Consider the following 22,255-nt stretch of genomic DNA (forward strand, 5'->3'; position numbering starts at 1 on the left):
CAAACTCATTCTATGAGGCCACCATCACCCTGATACCAAAACCAGACAAAGATACTACAGAAAAAGAAAATTACAGACCAATATCACTGATGAATATAGATGCAAAAATCCTCAACAAAATATTAGCAAACAGAATCCAATAACACATTAAAAGGATCATACCCCATGATCAAGTGGGATTTATCCCAGGGATGCAAGGATTCTTCAATATACGCAAATCAACCAATGTGATACACCATATTAACAAATTATAGAATAAAAACCATATGATCATCTCAATAGATGCAGAAAAAGCTTTTGACAAAATTCAACACCCATTTATGATAAAAACTCTCCAGAAAGTGGGCATAGAGGGAACCTACCTCAACATAATAAAGGCCATATATGACAAACCCACAGCAAACATCATTCTCAATGGTGAAAAACTGAAAGCATTTCCTCTAAGATCAGGAACAAGACAAGGATGTCCACTCTTGCCACTATTATTCAACGTAGTTTTGGAAGTCCTAGCCACGGCAATCAGAGAAGAAAAAGAAATAAAAGGAATACAAATTGGAAAAGAAGAAGTAAAGCTGTCACTGTTTGCAGATGACATGATACTATACATAGAGAATCCTAAAGATGCCACCAGAAAACTACTAGAGCTAATCAATGAATTTGGTAAAGTTGCAGGATACAAAATTAATGCACAGAAATCGCTTGCATTCCTAGACACTAATGATGAAAACTCTGAAAGAGAAATTAAGGAAACACTCCCATTTACCATTGCAACAAAAAGAATAAAATACCTAGGCAAAACCTACCTAGGGAGACAAAAGACCTGTATGCAGACAACTATAAGACACTGATGAAAGAAATTAAAGATGATACCAACGGATGGAGAGATATACCATGTTCTTGGATCGGAAGAATCAATATTGTGAAAATGACTATATTACCCAAAGCAATCTACAGATTCAATGCAATCCCTGTCAAATTACCAATGGCATTTTTTACGGAACTAGAACAAAAAAATCTTAAAATTTGTATGGAAACACAAAAGACCCCGAATAGGCAAAGGAGTCTTGAGGGAAAAAACCGGAGCTGGAGGAATAAGACTCCCTGACTTCAGACTATACTATAAAGCTACAGTAATCAAGACAATATGGTACTGGCACTATAACAGAAACATAGATCAATGGAACAAGATAGAAAGCCCAGAGATTAACCCACGCACCTATGGTCAACTAATCTATGACAAAGGAGGCAAGGATATACAATGTAGAAAAGAGAGTCCTCAATAAGTGGTGCTGGGAAAACTGGACAGCTACATGTAAAAGAATGAAATTAGAACACTCCCTAACACCATACACAAAAATAAACTCAAAATGGATTAGAGACCTAAATGTAAGACCAGACACTATAAAACTCTTAGAGGAAAACATAGGAAGAACACTCTTTGACATAAATCACAGCAAGATCTTTTTTGACCCACCTGCTAGAGTAATGGAAATAAAAACAAAAATAAACAAATGGGACCTAATGAAACGTCAAAGCTTTTGCCCAGCAAAGGAAACCATAAACAAGGCGAAAAGACAACCCTCAGAATGGGAGAAAATATTCTCAAACGAATCAATGGACAAAGGATTAATCTCCAAAATATATAAACAGCTCATGCAGCTCAATAGTAAAAAAAACAAAACCCAATCCAAAAATGGGCAGAAGACCTAAATAGACATTTCTCCAAAGAAGACATACAGATGGCCAAGAAGCACATGAAAAGCTGCTCAACCTCACTAATTATTAGAGAAATGCAAATCAAAACTACAATGAGGTATCACCTCACACCAGTTAGAATGGGCATCATCAGAAAATCTACAAACAACAAAGCTGGAGAGGATGTAGAGAAAAGGGAACCCTCTTGCACTGTTTGTGGGAATGTAAATTGATACAGCCACTATGGAGAACAGTATGGAAGTTCCTTAAAAAAGTAAAAATAGAATTACCATATGATCCAGCAATCCCACTCCTGGGCATATACCCAGAGAAAACCATAATTCAAAAAGACACATGCACCCCAATGTTCATTGCAGCACTATTTACAATAGCCAGGTCATGGAAGCAACCTAAATGTCCATCGACAGATGAATGGGTAAAGAAGATGTGGTACATATATACAATGGAATATTACTTAGCCATAAAAAGGAACGAAATTGGGTCATTTGTTGAGACGTGGATGGATTTAGAGACTGTCATACAGAATGAAGTAAGTCAGAAAGAGAAAAACAAATATCGTATATTAACGCATATATGTGGAACCTAGAAAAATGGTACAGATGAACCAGTTTGCAGGGCAGAAGTTGAGACACAGATGTAGAGAACAAACGTATGGACACCAAGTGGGGAAAGCGGCCGGGGGGTGGGGGTGGTGGTGTGATGAATTGGGCAATTGGTATTGACATGTATACAGTGATGTGTATAAAGTTGATGACTAAGAAGAACCTGCTGTATAAAAAAATTAATTAAAAAATGATGGAAGGAAGGAAGTAAAGGAAGGGGGGAGGGAGAGAGGGGAAAGGGAAGGAGGGGGGTTGCAGTGAAATTTGGGGTTAAAGTACATTTTACTTGGTACTTCAGAACTTAGTCTGAGCTTTTTGAAATGTGTAATTACCCAACAATCATTCAGTAAATATTTATTGAGTGCCTACTATGTGCCAGGAATTATTCTAGGTGCTGGAGATATTTCTGTGAGCAAAGAAAAAATTCTGACCTCTTGGGACATATGACAAATTGGGAGAAATGGACAATAAGCAAATAAATATGTAATATAATTCAGGAAATGACAGATATAAAGAAAAATAAAGCAAGATAAAGGCATAGAGAGTGACGAAAGAGATAGTTCAGATACGCTGATCTCTCTGAGGAGGTGATGCTTGAGACCAAAATGGAAGAGGAAGCAAGGTATGCAGTAATCTGGGGAAGAGCTTTCTAACCAAAGAAACAGCAAATGCAGAGGTTCTGAGAAGAGAGTGAGCTTAGTGTGTTCAAAGAATAGCAAGAATGCCAGTTTGGAAACTACAGGAGAGTGGGTGATGGAGGGATGGCAAGAGATAAAATCACAGAGCTATGTAGAGTCCAGATCACATAGTCCAAACCTAGGTTTTGGGAATTTGTTGTAAGTATAATAGAAAGTCATTGGATACTTTTAATAGAGAAATGACATGATCCAATTTGTTAAAAGATTTTTCTGAATGTTGTGTGAAAAATATACTGAAAGGAGACAAGATTGGAAACTGAAGGCTATTGCAGTCATCTAGATAAGTAATGATGTTGATTGGACCGGGTTGGTGTAGTGGAAGCAGCAGCAGTAGTAGAAGTGGTAATAACAGTAGTAGTAGTCAGAATTGGTAGGTTTCAGGATATATAATCTAAAGGTAGAGCTGGCCAATACTATGAATTGGCTATTGGGAGTGAGACAGAAATCAAGGATGACTCTTGTTTTAGCTTGCTCAACTGGTGGAATGGCAGTTTTCTTTACTGAAATGGGAGAAAACTTGGAAAGAAAGGGGGTTAATCAGGAGTTATACTTCAGGCATGTTAAATTTGAGATGCCTATTAGACACCTCGGTGGAGATGTTGCGCAGGCAGTTAGACAAAAGTCTGAGGAAGAGACTGGAGTTGGAGGTGTAAGTTTGGGAGGCACTCTCTCTTAGATCACTTGATAATGAGTAGAAGATAAAGAAAAGAGGGCTGGAGACTGAGCCCTGGGGTATTCTATCATTCAGAGGTCTATTAAAGAGGAACACCCAGCACAAGACACTGAGAAGGAGCAACCAGTCTGGCAGCAAGAAAACCAGGAGGGTGAGAAATCAAGAATTATACAGTATCCAGAAGAAAACAAATGAGTACAAGATAGGAAAATACAGTTCATATAAAATAAAATGCAAATGGCTCTTGGAAAAGAAAAGATAGGCAATCTCCTTCATAATAAGACAAAATAAAATTTAAACATCGTTGCAATATCATTGTTCACCCATCAGATTAACAAAGATTAAAAAGTTTAATCACATACTCTATTGGTGAGGTTGTAGGGAAACAGACAGTCATATATTGTAGATGGGTTTCATAAATTGGCACATTCTCTTTGGAGAGCAACTTGACAATAACAAAATTTTAAGAGTAAATATACTTTTTGACCAATCAATTATACTCCTGGGAATTGATCCTATAGTATATTTATGCATGTGCAAAATGATAGATGTACAAGGATATACACTGAAGAATTATATTCAATAGCAAAAGGTCAGAAACAATCATCAGGGAACTGGTTAAATAAATTGTGACTCATCCTGAAATAAATATAATAAAATTATGAGAACTGGTTAAATAAATTATGGCTCATCCCAGAATACTATTCAGCTCTTAAAAAGAACAAGGCAGATTTATAGGTACCATATGGAAGGCTCCTGAAGACATGTGATTAAGTGAAACAAGTCAAAGTTTAGATTAGTATCGTTATTATGTTACCTATATCTTTTATAAGAAAATAAAAGAATATAGGTACATATATATTTGTATATGCCTAGAATATCTCTGAAAGGATACACAATAATCTGGTTATAAGGTTGCCTCCAGGCATGAGAACTGTGTGAGGTAGAATAGAGACTTATTCTCAGTTTATTCCTCTTGTACCTTGTGAATTTTATGACATGTCCATATATTTCTATTTTTTTAAGTTTTTCTTTTTTTTTAATTTTGAGGAAAGAGTGTTGCCAAGAGGTCAAGTAAAATAAGGACTCAAAATTGACCATTGACAAGGCAAGATGGAGTTCCTCAGTGACCTTTATAAGTTCAAGTCCACTGGACTGGTAGAGATGAAAACCTGATGAAACATTCAAGTGAGTGGGAGGTGAGTACATGGTGATAGTGAATCCAGAGTTCTATACTGGAAAAAACACTGGACTTTGCTTCTACTTCTGACCCAGCCATTTCTAATTCTTTCAGTCTGGACAAGTCACTTAATTTTTGTGAGCCCCAATTACTACATGAGTAAGATGAAGAAAGCCATATTTGCCCTGCCTATTGGAGAGTATTCTTATTGGGCTCAAATGAGAGAATGTCTCTTAATTGATACTCTATAAAACCCTATTAGATAAGATGTATCATTGTTGTTATTAATACCCAAGCACCCTTGTACTGCAGAAGAAATTCTAAAAGAAGTGTTTTGGAAAGTTGGAGGTTTAGTGTTTTCTCTGTGGGTCTCTTTTTATAATATAACCTATATTATATTCTAGGTATGTTCATATTGCTGCTTTCTTAAATGCCTCTTTTTTTCCCAAATGAAAATATGTTTTATTTCTGGCTGAAAGCTCACTGATTTTAAAGCTATAGCTTTAAAAAAAAGCTTTAAAAAAGTCCTACTGGTTATCTTTGCTTTAACATTATTATTTTGATAACATAAATATATATAAATTATAAAAATAAAATATGATAATAGTCTCACTTCCCAGACATAACCACTAGTACGTTTTCAAATCTTTCCAGATATTTCTCTATCATAATCAATAATCTTATATACATATTTACTTTGGATTTAAACAAAATCAACTTGGCCCTTCCTGGTAATTCTCAATACAAGCATTAACCACAATGTCCCCCCAAACACATGACCCATCCAGTTTTGACTTATAATAGGAAAATCAAGAACCTTTTTTTTTTTTTAATGAAGAAAGCCCATATCAAAATTTGGAAAGAAACCATCAGTTTTGATTTTAGTCCCTTTCTAAATGTTCGGGTTTCTTTGTCGAGTAGAAGTTGTAGAGCTAATTTTACCCTGCCAGATAATTCTTATCTCATTGGAAGCTGGGGCAATAGTATGGATGGGTGCCCTGCAGAATAAGAAATGCAAAACTCCCTCTGCTACTAACCCTTTTGACCAAGATAATAAGTAATCACCTAATTTAGCCCTGAACACTCAGTAGTGAATAACATATTCTCACTTGAAAGAGAAATTTTAAGACATAATAAATATTCTTTTTAATAAAATTAATCTTTGTCTACATAAGATCCATCTCTAGGGCAGGCCCAAGAGTAGAAAGTGCACATAAATCATTCAGTACAGGACTTCCCTGGGGGCACAGTGGTTAAGAATCCGCCTGCCAGTGCAGGGGACATGGGTTGGAGCCCTGGTCCGGGAAGATCCCACATGCCGCAGAGCAACTAAGCCCGTGCGCCACAGTTATTGAGACTGCACTCTAGAGACCACGAGCCACAACTGCTGAGCCTGTGTGCCACAACTACTGAAGCCCGCACGCCTAGAGCCCATGCTCCGCAACAAGAGAAGCCACCTCAATGAGAAACCTGCGCACCACAACGAAGAGTAGCCCCTACTCACCGCAACTAGAGGAAGCCCGCATGCAGCAAGGAAGACCCAATGCAGCCAAAATTAAATAAATAAATAAATTTATTAAAAAAAAAATCATGCAGTACACCTCTATCTACAAATGTGAATTTGTGAGTTGCAGAAACAGCATGCACTGCTGAGATGAAGATACTTCTGTTTTCCTTCTCACCTTCTAATTGTACTTCATTAAGGCAACATCAGAACTTGCAGCAACACCAAATAAATGGGAAAATAGCCAAATTTGGTCATATTTACAAAAAAGTATTTTTTTTCTTTTATTGGTTATATTAGTCTTCTTGGGCTACCATAACAAAATACCATAGACTGGATGGGTTAAACGACAGAAATTTGTTTTTTCACCATTCTGGAAGCTTGCAACTCCAAGATCAGCATGCCAGCATGTTTGGTTTTCTAATAATGGCTCTTTTCCTGGCTTGCAGACAGCTCCCTTCTCACTGTGTCCTTACATAGCGTAGAGAGAGTCAGCAAGTTTTCTGGTGTCTGTTCATACAGGGGCACTAATCTCATCATCAGGGCCCCATCCTCATGACCTCATGTAACCCTAATTGCTTCCATAAAGGCCCCATCTCCAGATATAGTCACATTGGGAGTTAGGGCTTCAACATATGAATTTGGGGGAGATATAAACATTCAGTCCATAACACTAGTTCTTTCTGATATAATTTTACAATTAAGAGAATTAGAGAAAGAATGAAAAGTAGTGAAAAATGCCCTGGATTAGAAGTCAAGAGACTTAACTTGTGTTACAACTCCTGTGTGTCTTTGAATATCTCTCAGTTTCTTCCAATTGTTAAAATAAGACAGGTGACACTAGAGACTCACTATCAGAGCTAAAATTCCATTTATTCAAGAAAAAAATGTTATAGCACTTACTTTTCTAACACCAACTAAAATTAATTTCTATCCAGCTGTGAAGATATGATTGAATTATAACTTCCCTTCCCTTTCAAAAATTATCTTCTCCAAACAAAAATCCAGTTTTGTTACTAAAAATAAATTACAGTATCTATAAGAGAGATAGTTTTAATGTTGCAAAACCATGTATAATGTATATCACATAACTGATGAAGAATTAAGAGAGACTCTGGGGAGCAATCCACCAGAGAAAAAGTTTAAGTGATTTCAAATTTCTTGTTAATTTCCTTTCATCAGCTCACCTTCATCTCTGAATTTACTCCTTCATACTATGATAATGTTATTCCAACCTGACTTAATACATTTAGTTTGTAATTGTTCCACTTCCATAGTGATATATAATTGCCTAAGCTTCATTTGTGAGGATGATATATAGGTTACATGACTGTCACAAGACACTTTTCAGATACTGTGAATTTAGATAAGTAAGTATTTAGGAGTTTTGTTATTCATAGGATTCAGACATCTTATAAACTGTAAGAATAATAACATAAACTCCAAAGTTACTCAATAAGTGTTGAGCGTTTAATAGTGCCATGTAGCTCAAGCAATGCTTAATTTTTTAATTTATTTTTTAAATTATTTTTTAAATTAATTTAATTTATTTTTGGCTGCGTTGGGTCTTTGTTGCTGCATGCAGGCTTTTCCCTAGTTGCGCCGAGCGGGGGCTACTCTTCGTTGCAGTGCACGGGCTTCTCACTGCGGTGCTTCTCTTGCTGTGGAGCACAGGCTCCAGGTGCACGGGCTTCAGTAGTTGTGGCATGCAGGCTCAGTAGTTGTGGCTCGCAGGCTCTAGAGCACAGGCTCAGTACTTGTGGAGCACGGGCTTAGTTGCTCCACGGTATGTGGGATCTTCCCAGACCAGGGCTTGAAACAGTGTCCCCTGCATTGGCAGGCAGATTCTTAACCACTGCGCCACCAGGGAAGCCCTTAATTTTTTTTAAATTAGAGGTAGGCATAGAAGATATTTGTCTGTGACACACAGAAAACCATAGAAATGATTTCTACACAACAGAGCATTATTTTTCATTATTGAATCCAACCAGTGGCTGCTCCATTATGTCAAAAATCTATGGAAATACATAAATTTTTTTCAGTCCTTCAATATAGGGCAAATCCAAAAACTCTTGGAGTTATAGCAATGCTTGCAAAGAACAATCCCACTCCAGGGACCAAAATTGGGGCAAGGATTTTGTAGACTATAAGGGAAGCCAGGAATCCCCTTACATTTGATACAGTAATGGATTTGATGCAATAATGGATTTGATGCAAATTACATTTGATGCAATTACCTAAAGAAGTGGATCATGAAAATTCTACTTAAAGGCTGTTCTAAGCAACTGTAAATATAACAACTAAATATCCTCTTCCAGTAGTAATCCTGAGTCTGAGGCAATGCATGTCCATTCTGAGGCAGGAAGATGTAGGACATGCAGAGTGTAGGACCCACAAAAGGAGCTATACAAAGGGGCCAACACTAGGTCAGAGATATTTTTCTGATCCACACTTACCTAAGATTTCACCAGTTCCCTCATGTAAAGAGATGAATATCACCATCAGAATAACATTCAATATTCACTGTAAATTAGTTGGCATATATTCAAGTATAACTTAGTTTTAAGTATAAGAGTACTAATTTCATATCACAGGTTCAGTTATTCTCAATTGCACACAATTCCCTCAAACCTTATTAAAGAATGTTGTCTGGAAGAAGTGATCCCCAAGACATCAAGTAACAACTGCAGTCAAGATTCAGTTGCCCAAAGTGACTAGTGTAGGAGTGTCATTCCTAGCAGAGGGTGCTTAAACAGGTCTTATTCCTACCTGGGTATATACACATTACACCAGCCTTTAACTGGGCACTAAACATATATACTATAGTGCACATGACATTGTTCCTGACTTTCAGAAATGTATAATATAGTTGGAGAGGCAAAACTGATACACACACACTCACAAATTTAGCAAAGGAAGGCCTATGTACAAGATGCTATGCTAAGCAGAATATAAAGAGAAATGAGACTGCATGGTCCTTGACCTCAAAATGACTACAGTCTTTAAGTAGGAGAGGACATAATAATAGCAGTAAAATAATAATTTCAAACATATATTGGTCACATAATATGTGAAGGACTGCACCAAGAGCTTTACAGCACATATACAATCTCATTTAATCTTCATTTTAACATGATAGTGTAGGTATTACTATTCTCATTTTACAGATGAAGAGACTAAGCTCACAGATTTTAAGTAAGTGGTTCAAGTTTATAAAACTAGTTAGCAGGACTTGGGTCTGAGTCCAAGAAGCATTAGCTCCTTCCTGTGATATCACACTACATCTCCCACATGTAGACAAATTACTGTGAAATGGCAAACATCATAAAAGTAGACCCATGAACCACAGTGTTTTACAGCAGTCATTTCCAGCCCGAGAGAACTGGAAATGTTTGGTGGAGGAGGTGGCCTTTGAGCTGACCTTTGAGCAATAGTAAGGAGCCTAATAGGAGATGAGTAACTGTAGGAAGTTGGATTATTCCAGGAAGCACATAGGCAAAGGCATAGAGGTAGGACAGCATATGTTTTTTAAAGGGGGAATGTGATTAATAATCTATTTCGGTGGTAGCCTGGAAATAATATGGTGGTGTGATGGGAAAAGTAAGTTGGAATCAGTTTGGAATCAAATGATAACAAGCAGGTCTTGAACACTACTTTAAGGAGTTTAGACTATTTGGAGGCTACCACTGACCTATTAAAAGGTGTTTGTGGAAGAAGGGCATAATCAAACAGCATTTCAGTGTGATTAAACAAGGAGACAATCATTAGGTGATGGTACATGACAATTATCAACAAATATTAGCTCAATGTGAGGAAATATTCTTGTCGTTATATTAGGAGAGAACTGGTAAACTGTTTCAGGAGTGGTTAGTTAAATAACTAATCATCAGAATCATCACAGTCTAGACTGGCCAAGAAAGTTTACAAACTCAATTTCATCAGTTTCACCCCCAAGAGTTTGATCACACTGGGAGAAATAATAAAGTAGCAAGGAAAATAAAATAATAATTTATAATAGTAGCTAATCTTTGTGGAGCTTATATGTCAGGCAGTGCCCTCCAAACTCTTTATAATAACAGTCTGCTGTCTGCTGAGCCCAGGTTCACTGCAAAGGAGGTTGGATAGTCGTGTCAACTATTTAAATCAAGCTGTCTGAGAAATCAGAGAATTTGTCACCTTTCAAGTGATCTAGTCAAGATTACTAGTGACATAAAACATAGTCTCTCGCCCTTGTTGAACAGTCAAGGATAAACACTGAAATTACTCACCAACTTTCCTTTTCCTAAACTCCATAAGGACCATTTGTCTCTAACATGTTTCCATTTCTAGGACTACAGTTTCTTTTACATTAGTTACATTTTATGGTGCTTGTTTCCCGGCACTTCTGTCTCTTCAGCAAACTCTTCTCCAAATCAGAGTGTAGGATGGGTTATTTCTAGGAAAAGCTTCTCCAAGTAAACTGATTCCACCCACTATGTATTCATTCTGGTGTCTTGTTCCTGCATTTTGAAGTACTTTTGGAGCCTACAGCTCACTATCTATGATTGCCTAAACTTTCTCACTGTAATGAGGGCAAGAGATTGTGAAACAAAAAGTTGGATTTCTGACCCCTATAAATCTTAATAAGCAAAGGAAACTCAGTCACCTGTATTCTCACTCACCAAACACCTACTGTAAGTAAGCTATATGCGTAATAAGTCACATTAGGATAGAATGGGGGGGGAGGGGGACACTAGTTTGAGCCAAATTATTATCTATAAGTTCTTTAGTAATAGAAATTATTTCTTAATAATCTTTGCATGTCTGAATTGCCTAGCATGGTTAACTGCACACTCTAGACACCAAATAAATATCTATCGAATAAATGATTTTTTTTTTTTAAACAAACCATAGATTGGTGGAAGGGAGTGGAAATACAATTCAAACATGAACAACTCACTTGTTTTAACAGCTTGAGTTAAAATACTGAATGAAGAATGAGGCTAATGGCTAAATTTGAACAGAATGTTGGATTTTTACAGGGATTTGATAATGTTTTCTTTTACATGACCAATATAATGAATATCTTTAATAATAATACCTGATTATTTAATTCAACAACTCAGGCAGTTATCAGGTGTCCTCTCAGCTAAAATTAAAATTGTATACATCCCTCCCTCTCACCTCATTTGCTTTTCTCACCATCTCCTTCATTTCAGTGAATGGTATAATGGGTTGAATAATGGGCCCTCCAAAATATATCCAAGTGCAAATCCTTGGAACCTGGGAACATCACCTTATTTAGTAAAGGAGACTTTCAGATATAGTTAAGGATCTTGTGATAGAATCATCCTGAATCACCCCATGTGAGGCTCAAGACAAGCACCCTAAGAGACAGAGGGCAGGAGTCATAGAGGCAGAGATTGGAATGATATAGCCAAGGAAAGTCAATGAAAGCTGACAGCCACCAGAGCTGGAAGACACAAAGAATGGATTATCCCCTAGAACCTTCGGAGGGAGTGCAAGTTTGCCAACACCATGATTTTGAACTTACAGTCTCCAGAACTGTGAGAGAATACATTTCTGTCATTTGAAGTCACCCAGTGGTAATCTTCTAAAAATCTAACAGAAAGGACAACTCTTTCCTGCCACTTGCTCACCAAAACCCCTAGAGTTGTCCTTAACTTTCATCTTTCTCTCACATCGCCAATCCATCCAACAGTAGTAAAGAATTTATACTTTTAAAATACATCCAGAATCTGACCACTGCTTACCACTTCCACTGCTCCCACCCATTGAAGCCACCATCCTGTATTATCCCCTTAAAGAGTCTTCTTGATTCCACCCATGCCCCCTACAACCTATTCTCAATACACCAGACAGACTGACTCTTTTAAAACTTAAGTCATGACATGTCAAAACACTGTAAGTCCTCCCCATTTTACCCACAATAAAGCCCAAATTCCCACATTGGCCTGTATAAACCCTGTCACCCCGGGACCTCATTGCCCCCCGACCAGTGCATTACTCTGATCCAGCCCACAGCCTCTATGCTCTTCCTTGCTCCTTCTCCAATACTCCAGGCGTGGTCTCTCCTCAAGGCCTTTGCACTGGCACTTCCCTCTGTTTAGAAAGTTGTTTCCTTGTGTATCTCTGCAAAGTTTACTCCACCACCTCCTTTAAGTCTTGCTCAAATGTCACCTTCTCAGAAGTAAGTAAAAACTTATTGAATAAATAATTAAGTGAATGGATTTCAAATCAATAGCTTTTATAACTATCAAGCACTTCTACTTTATAATTATTCTAACTATTATTTTTCTTTTTTTTTACCATACGACCTGGTCTTAGTGTCCCATCCATATATTCTCAAACTGTATAGAATTAGATTCCTTTATAATGTCTCATACATTAAATCCATGATTACTTAATGACCTTGGAAGTTTTGGAAGCATACAATAATGTCCAATATTTTCTGAAGTAGTATATCATAATTTGCCTAAGTTTTAATATGTGACATGAGTGAAGTAGCCTTTTCTTCATAATCAGGGGGACAAGCATGTATCTCCTCATTTTTTCCGAAGTTGAAAACTACTGTCAGAAATATGGATGGCAATTAGTTAATGAATAATGTAAGAGAGTGGTTAGAATAACACAGAAAGTTAGCTTCAAAATGAACAAACCTATCAAAGAAAAAGCCATTTCTCCAATATGGTCAGCATGGTAGCAGGTATATTATCACTACAGGAAGCAAGTTTGACTGTCAAGTCGATGAAGAATAATTACAGTTGTCAGGCAGAGAAATGATGAGATTGTGGGAAATTGAGCATTCCAAAATTCTCACACAATTGTTGACTTCATGTTATAGTCCCCAAACTCACTTTAATGCTATAAGATCCAATTCACTTTTCCAGAAGTCATTGTTGCCAGTTTTCATCCTGCCAATTGTGAAATGTTCCAATGTGATTTTTGTGTTTGTTTGTTTTATTTGCTTGAGAATTCATTATCGCATTGTCAGATTTCTAGGTCATTGCTTAGAGAGGCAATTTTAGTAGTGTTTTAAATCACCCATGTGATAAACCTTTTCTTTGGAAAGACCTCTGTCTCAATCATCCAAAATAATTTCATAATCTCTCTTGGATTGAAAGTTTATAGATTTGAGGCCACATAATTCTTTCCTTGGCTAAGATAATAAATTTTCCCAAGCTAAAAAGAACTTTCCCAAACCATGTTGAAAACCAAATTGTGACACTCTACGAAGTGTCAATTTCAACAGCTCAAATACGTTTTCAGAAATTCCAAGCAGATCAAATACTTCTGTAAGTTAGGCACTGTGGATCTCCTTCTTGTTTTGCTAGCTACATGGTTTGTAGTGTTCATAATAGCACAGTACTCCCTTTGAAGTCAGTATTCTTGAAGTCTCTGGAGGCTCAGATAAGTTCCTCAGAGACAGACCTGGTATAATTTGTAAAACAGCCCACGGCATTACCAGTTCACACTTGTAATTTTGCCAGATCTTATAAGATAAGCTGGCTTGGCCCTAGTCATTAGAGAGATGGGCAGCCTCTAGGGTAAACCCAATTGCTGTAGAAACTATCATTAAAACTATTATTGAACATCTATCTGGTGCCAAAAATACATCCAACTCATTGTAGTCATTGGGATCTGCAGCAAGACAATGCTTCTCTGCTTCACAAGGGACACATGAATGCCTCAGCAGTTTTAATCCATGGAAATGCTGAAATGGAAAAGCACTGGCTTCTCCCTCTCATTCTGGACCACTTACAGTTCCAGTATCCTTTATCATCCCCTTATGTAGCCAAGAGTCTGAAGAGAGGCCCGGATGTAATTTGATCATGTTTGGCCAGTTTTATCTCCAAAACACTTCTTAAGTCTATCTCCTCTTCCTTCGTGCCAAATACCACTGCCTTAGTTCAGTCCTTCATTCTGTTCACCTGGACTAACACAAGAACTTCCAAACTGGTCTCTCTAACTCCTGTCTACCCACCTCCCTTACCCCAGATCTACCCCCTTATATACTCCACATTGCAGCCAGAGTGACCAGCCTAAAACACACACCTGATCCTTTCACTCCCCAGTTTTGAAAGGTTCTGAATTCATTCATCTATTCATTCGACAAATCCCCAGTGCTCCAGCACTGGGAATACAACAGTAAACAAAACAGATACATGTTTGCCTTCTTGAAGCTTGCATTACTGTGGGTAAGACAGGCAATAAGAAGACAACTGTACAATGACATATATGGTAGGAAAGAGAGACAGAGAGTGATGGAGGTGGGGGTATCTTAGAAAGGGTAGACAGGAGGGGCCTGTCTCAGCAGAAGGGAGTGAAGAGAGAGGGTCGGCCATGAGAGAGAGATGGACAGGAAGGAAGGAAGAGCACAATAGGCAGAGGGATTAACGAGTGCAAACGCCTGAGTCAGAGAGATGCCAGCATGTTCTAGCACATCAAGGCGGCCTGTGAGTTTGGGGCCCAGTGTGTAAGGGGGTTGAAGGCAAAGTGGGGAGCTGGGCAGGGACCAATTCAAGTAAGGATTTGCCTTCCAGGCCTTGGTAAGAATGTGGATTTTATTTTAGATGTGAAGAAGCCATTGGAGGTTTGAGCACTCACTGGGGAATGTTATTATCTGGTTTATATTTTAGAGGGACCACTCTCACTTCTGTGAAAAGGGTAGACTTTAGGAGAGCCAAAATGGAAGGAGACTTATTCCCACTATAATTGTGGAGTTACTGCTGTGATCCATGGGAGCTTTGACTGTGACGGTGATGGTGGTCAAATTTGGCATACCTGGTCAAGAGGGTTTGCTGAAGGATTGAACGTGGGCACGAGAGAAAGCAAGGAATAAAGGACTCAGCATTTCCTATAGGATAAAGCCCAAGGTTGTAGCACAGCATCCAATTCCCTCTCAATCTGACACCTGCTACCTTCTTCAACCTCATCTCCCACCCACATCTGAAAAATTTCCCTCCAAGAATTCTGATTTCTGGGAGTTTCCCTGCCCATGTGCCCATGCTACTTCACATCTCTGTGATGTTTTTCAGGCTGTACTTTTTGTGTGGATTTCCCTTCCCACTTACACAATTCTTTCTCAATCTTCAAGACTCAGCTCAGGCATCATCTCCCCAGGAAACCTTTCCTGGATTAACTTTCCAGGTTAAATTAAGTACCCCTTCCTGTACTCAGCATCCAGGAGTCTTATCTCAGCATTAATCATGTTGCATTGAAACTCTGATTTTTATCTGTCTTCCCACTAGCCTGTCACCTCCACAAAAGAGAGATCTTGCATTATATGCCTTGCATCCCCAGTGCCTCACTGAGTGCTTACACCCAGCAGAGGTTCAATAAATGCTTGTCGATCTGAACTGAATCTTCCAGGAACTCTTTATGCCATCAAGGCAGCATTACCAGGGACCAGAGGGAATCATAGCGTCCAAGAGAAACGGAGAGTGAAGCTTTCCTGGATAAATCCCATTGTGAAGACTGGCATGTTGACCACGTGGATCACGTGCTCTTCTTATGGAGTGCTCAGGGCCTTTGGTCAAAGTAAGCCATCCCCGAAACATCTCTGGATGTGATAAATACAGGGATCAAGGAGTAAATGCTTGGGAGTAAAGGTAGGAGAGAAGACAGTTACCTACTCTCTTTTGAACATGGGGTAACAGGCTTCTAGAAAAATGAAACAAGCAGGCACTAGCCACCTGTTTTCTCTGCCTGTATCCTCAACAGCCCATGCTGCTTTTCCTGGTCATCATATCTGATAGAGAATATCAAGAGAATCAGTCTGCAAGCTGCAGGTACAGAACAGTGTTCAGGGGATCTATAATCACATTACATAAAGTGGGGTTTATATAAAGTTGACAGAATGTACTGATGTGAGCCATTTACAGTTCAATTGTAACAGAGCAGTCTGGCAAGCAGCTAGCTTTATCTGGGAGATGATGTACTTTGGATTCTGCCATCAAGTCAGATTTAGAATAACAATCTGAAGGGAACACAATCCCCCTTTTAAAAATCTTGCCTTCTCTTCCTCGGATCCAGTGAAGCAAAAGAAGTTAGAAGAGTCTGCATAATACCAGCAGACTTTTTATTACTTTTTATGGAAATGCAATTTATCTAAAGATTTTTTTGTCAAGGGAAACATAGTCAATATACAAAACTAGATTTAATACAGCAGACAACAAACATTTTTTGAACAACTATGCTCCTTGAACTTTAAAAATTTGCCAGATGAATTAACCAAATCTTTAAAAAGTTTTCAGCATAGCTTTACTAGGTTCTATAAAACACACAGTCAGTGACAATTCTATAAAGGGACTAAATTATGGAAGAGACACAGATTGTCAGTCCATATATGTTGCATGTGTGTGAAAAGATTGAAAACTGTTTTCCTTAAACACAAGAATGTATTGTCACCTGGTTTTATTTTCAGATACATTCTCAAACATTTGGTTGAGATAGTTCTCCCAATTTGTTTTTTCTGTTGTTTTTCATGGTTTCTTTTGCTATAATCAATTTTTAAAATTTTTATACTTAAATGTTTTAATATTTTTCTTTAGGGTATATATGAGGGGGAGTGTGTGTGTATGTGTGTGTATGATGGTAAAAGGCTTTCTCCTCCACAAGAGTGTAATACTAGCTACCCTTGGTTTTTGTCTTTTTATTCTATGGTTTAGTTTTTTACACTAAGTCTTTAATCCATTTGGATTTTATATTAACGTAACGAGTGAAGTCAGTATTGAGCTCTTTTTTTTTTCTGAATGACTACACAGTTTTCTTAACATTATTCATTAAAGTATCCATCTTTTTGATATTGCCATCTTTATCATATATTTTATTCCCCTACTAACTTGAGTCTCCTTCTAGACTCATTGTTTTATCTCATCTTCTGTCTATTCCTGTCCTAGCAAAACCACATTGCTTACTTAATAATGCCTTGATGCTGGGGAAAGTTACCCATCATCACTTTTCTTTTTCAGAATTTTATTGGCTGCTATATTCATTGACTATTATATTTTTCAGAATATTGTTGGCTATATTTATGATCCAAGATTATGTTTTAGATAAGGAATCTTTTAGAATCTTTAGAATCATTTAGTCAAGTTCCCTCCAAAAAAATCCCATTTGGAATTCTGACTAGGATAACCAGTCACACCTTGATTGACTTTGAGATCATGGACATCTTAACATTAGTGATTGTTTCTAGCCAAGAAAAGGTGTCTTTCCATTTTTTTGTCTCCTTTTATGCCCCTCAGCACATTTCGTCGGTCATGCGTATTTCATGTTAAGTTTATCCCTAGGTATTTTGGATGTTTGCAAGTTAGAAATTACAATTTGTCCAAATCCTACATGTCAAGATTCAAAAAAGATCTTAGCCTTCAACTTTTAGTCAGCACATCCTGTTAATGTACCACTTAATTTTAAATTCTAGCTCATCCTGAAATAAATGCGTCCTCACTAAGTTTCATTAGTCATAGCCTTTAGAACTTTATCATTTGTAGCTGCCTGATAACTTTTGAACATTCTCAAAATTTCAGTAGATTCTTATATTATGAATCTAGCCCTGCCAAAGTAGAATTAAACAAAAGCAAACAAACAAAAGAACACTACTTCTTTCAGTCTCACTTACAGCTACAATGCAAGCATCAGACCTAGGTTGTGTCAAGCAAATACACCCATAGAAGACTCCAGAAGTAAAACATGGAAGGTAGCAACATGAACCAGTGGCCACATGTGGGGAAATTGACCTTCTGGCAAATGGGGGAGTGGTAGTATCTGATTCTTTAGAAGGTGTCTGGCATGTGGCACCAAGCACAATCAGTGGAGGGTGACAGCAGTGTTCTCTTGCTAGTAACAGTCCTGCAACATGGTGGAGCAGGGGTGCAAGTTGTATTGTTTAAGCATGTGTTGCATCCAAACCTCGTTCAGTGGCTCCTACAGAAATTTTGTGAGCTATCTGAAGATACTTTAATAATTAATCTCTTTCTCTTTAAACTAGCCAGAGTACTGTGGCTTGCAACTAAAACTGGCCAATTTATAGACGAAAGATGGAAACCCATGTAGTAGGCACTAAGAAAAAAGAACTATAAACAAAAGTGGATGGATTGTGCCTATGCTTGTCTTTCTATTCCCTCGGCTTTTATCTAACTATGTCCTTTAGTAGGCCTCTGACTAGTAGACAGTTTCTGTTTGAATTCCTCAAGGGCTGCTAAACTTGGCTCCCTGGTGTGAAAAGCAAACATACTTTCATAGCACAAGACTTTGATCCCTCAGTTGTGTAATTAACTATGTGTTACGGAGAAAATGTGTGAATCTGAAAATTTGTTTTTTTTTTTTAATTCTTGTTAATATTGGCCATCAGTATATCTAGAGGAGATTTAAGTATAAGTATGTTTGATCACACAAATTAAGTATACATACACAACTATTAATTCACAATAAAACAATAAACACATATATTATTGCTAAACTACATACTGGTCTCAGCTACACCATCACCATCAATAACCCTACATATTTTACTGGGTTTCCAAGGCCGTGTTAGTAAGCTAAAAGAGACCAAGACTTCAGAATTGAATAGGGCTGGGATTTATTGCCTTTGTTATTGGCGTCTCATGCTGGAACACCAACTGAAGGTAAAAAAGCTCTCTTCAAGATTGCTAGGTATAAAATATGGACACATGAAGCTGAAAATATATTCCATTCTCTTCTTTGTCTAATTCTATTTTCTTTTTAAACCTCATATACGTGGGTGAACCATTTCTCTTTTCAGGTCTCCTTTCCACTTCCTCAACTAGATAGTGAAAAACCTGTTCTGTTCTCCCTTAATCAAATTCAAAGATACCTAGGGCTTCTTCTCTATTTGCCTTCACCAAGACCAAGATAACCCTTACTCATTACCAGAAGTGCACCTTATACCCTGTTCACGGCATCTGTTAGTCATTAGAGGAACAGCTATTAATGAGGATTAATTCCCAGAATGCTCACACCCATCTCAGATGCCATTTATTTCTCTAGTTTCAGAACCACTAGCCTATAACCTTCATTGGGAAAGAAGCTTGTGTCTCTAGAGTTTAGCACAGTCCCTGGTACATATAGACTTCACAAGCACTATTCATTAAATGATGTTTTGGTGTTGGATGATCATTGATCAGTTTCTTGGATGTATGTGAAAATGCATTATAAGTAAATTTAAAACTTCCAAAGTATTTGAGGTGGTCTATGGTCCAAATAGCAAAACATTCTGAATAAGTATATATTGTTTTTCCTTCTGAAATTTATTCTTATAATTTACTTTAGAAACCAGAAGATGAGAAGGAAATTCATATCTATTCCACAATTGCCTTATCGGAATACTTTTTTGAAAACTTTATGGTTCTGCTTATATAACCAATTATATGCACTAAAAGTAGCTTATTCAAGTGAATTAATCAACAGGGACCATCTAACAAAGAGTTGAACTGAAACATTTAACCAGTGAGAGTCCGAGGGATTATCTCAACTATTTTATGTGTTGGAATTGATATTTCTAGACTCCATATTACAATATATACAATTATAATTATGTGGGAAAATCTCTGTCAAATTGAAAAGTCTGACATTTTTTTCTGATCAGACTAATAGGCCATGCTGTCTAGACATAGCCTTTTCCTGTGAGGACATGGCTAAAATGGGTTTTTAAATACTAGTTCCTTTGGCTCTACATCTATCCAATTGCCCTTCTGAAAGATAAGCCCTAGCTCAGGTAGCGGCTACAAATTTTCTCTTTTATGCCATGATTCATTTTTCTCCTACTGACCTTCCTTTTTCAGTAATAATTGCAATAAAAATTAATAGCAATTGGGAAATCAAGAAGAATTTTACCCAAGAAACTTAAGAATGGGAGAAAAACTGAAAACTTGAAGGGTAGTGTCCTTTATAAGTACTTTCTTGAAGTCATTTATTTATTGCCGTAGATTAATCAAGTTTCTTGGAATTATTGCCTTTTATATAAACACAATTAAGAAACATTTTTTCACATAAAAAACAGATGGGTACTTGTTTTCTAATAAAGCAAAATGATGACAGAATGAAAAGGGGAAAGAGGGAAGCTCTCCAAAACCTACAAAATTGTAATTGCTTCTTCCTCTTAAAGAATACTAAAGGGTATTTTTTTGCCCCTTCATTTGGGAATTTATCTCCTCAGCTTCAGCCATGTTTAACAGGAATCTTACAGTTTAATGCCTGTACCTCACATTGAAAAGAGCAGGCAAAGCTGTAAATACGCATTTTAAAAGGATGGGCTTGCTCTTAGAAGTCTTTTGAAGCCACTCTGAAGAAAATCAAGTCCATAATAGTTGGAAACAAAAAAATAAGTGATGATTACTAATAGTAAGTGGCCACTTACAAAGCAGAGGCTTCTTTTATGCATAAAGTCTCCACATCGTTTACTTCAATTTGGATGACCCATTTCTTTGCTGTTTCAAATTCATGTCAACTCTAGTGATCCCTTTTCTTTATGTACCACGATGCAGATTAAGGTCACTGATTTTGCATAGAGCAAAATGAAGAAAAAAGAAAAAAAAAACAAAACGAGAACCCAATTTCAATCAGTTACTGGGAGAAAAAAGGTCAGTCTGTTAACAATTATCTATTAAATAGCCACTATGTGTGGAGTGCTGCAATAGATTCTGTGTGGGGAAATGGGAAGCAGAAGATAGTAACCATACCTCTTAAAGAATTCAAAATATAAGAGGGACAGAACAAATCTCACAGAGACTGAACAAATACAAAAATAAGAACATGCAAAAATATAGGGGAAATATGTAAGACCAGCCTGAGAATTCCGTGCAGGACCAAAATCAAAGATGAGTCTGACTTACTATCTTACCTTTTGTGGTACAGTTCACCTCACTCCTCTTTACTGCTTTGCTGTGCCTACGGGATAGACCCTAGGACAGGAAAGCAGGGTCAAACAGATGCAACCCACATGTATCAGCCTCCCATCACACAACTGTTGGAACTATTCAAATTTCCTTCCAGATGTGTGAATTCAGAGGGTTTAAAGAAACTTTTTAATCCCCAAACTATATTCTAGAAAACCATTAACTTAAATCTTCACTGGAACATGAATGCTCTCCCTACACATACACACTGGTTTTAATTAAAAAACAGTTAAAATCGATTAACATTTTTCATTGGATTCCTTAAGAAAAAAGAATTTAAAAAAGAAACAATTCTCCGTTTGTGAATCTGGGCCAAGGGAGCAGAAGACGAGGTGAAAAATGAAAGATGGCTCTGGCTACCGCATGCAGTACTGGAGAGAGCATGGTGTTACTTCTGTTTATCTTGATAGGGGGCTGTCCAATCAGAGGGCAATTTTTGAAAAACAGTAGGAAATGAACACAGAACAGCAACCTGGGAAAATCACCAAGCATGTCAAACAGCAAGCACTCTTAGCTTTTTCTTCTTTCTTTTCCTACATTTGTTGGCAATGACAGTCACCAAAACACAGGATCACATGCATTAAACTTTTTCAAAGTAAAGTTCCTATCTCAAAAATAGTGAATTCCTAGTGGGAGCAGGATAAGAGGTATGTTGATTCTTTTGCAGATAGATAGTTTCTACTGTGGATGCCAGTGTTTTTGTTGATTTTGTGTTTTTTTAAGTGCTCAAAAAAAAAAAATACCATCCATCTGTCCTTAATCTGGAAATGACTCAATTGTTTAGAAGCTTTTGTTTAAAGCTCACAGAATTGCTATACATTGACTTGACTGCCTAAATGTGAAACTCAGGCCTTCAATGAGACACCCAAGTGAGAAAACTATTAGAGTAACAGAATTATGTTTTTTAATAACCATTTATTGTAATCCAGTGTATTTAGCTTAATACCTTATGTCTCTTTGACAT

The sequence above is a fragment of the Eubalaena glacialis genome, chromosome 1 (genome assembly GCF_028564815.1).
Source record: "Eubalaena glacialis isolate mEubGla1 chromosome 1, mEubGla1.1.hap2.+ XY, whole genome shotgun sequence".
Taxonomy (NCBI): domain Eukaryota; kingdom Metazoa; phylum Chordata; class Mammalia; order Artiodactyla; family Balaenidae; genus Eubalaena; species Eubalaena glacialis.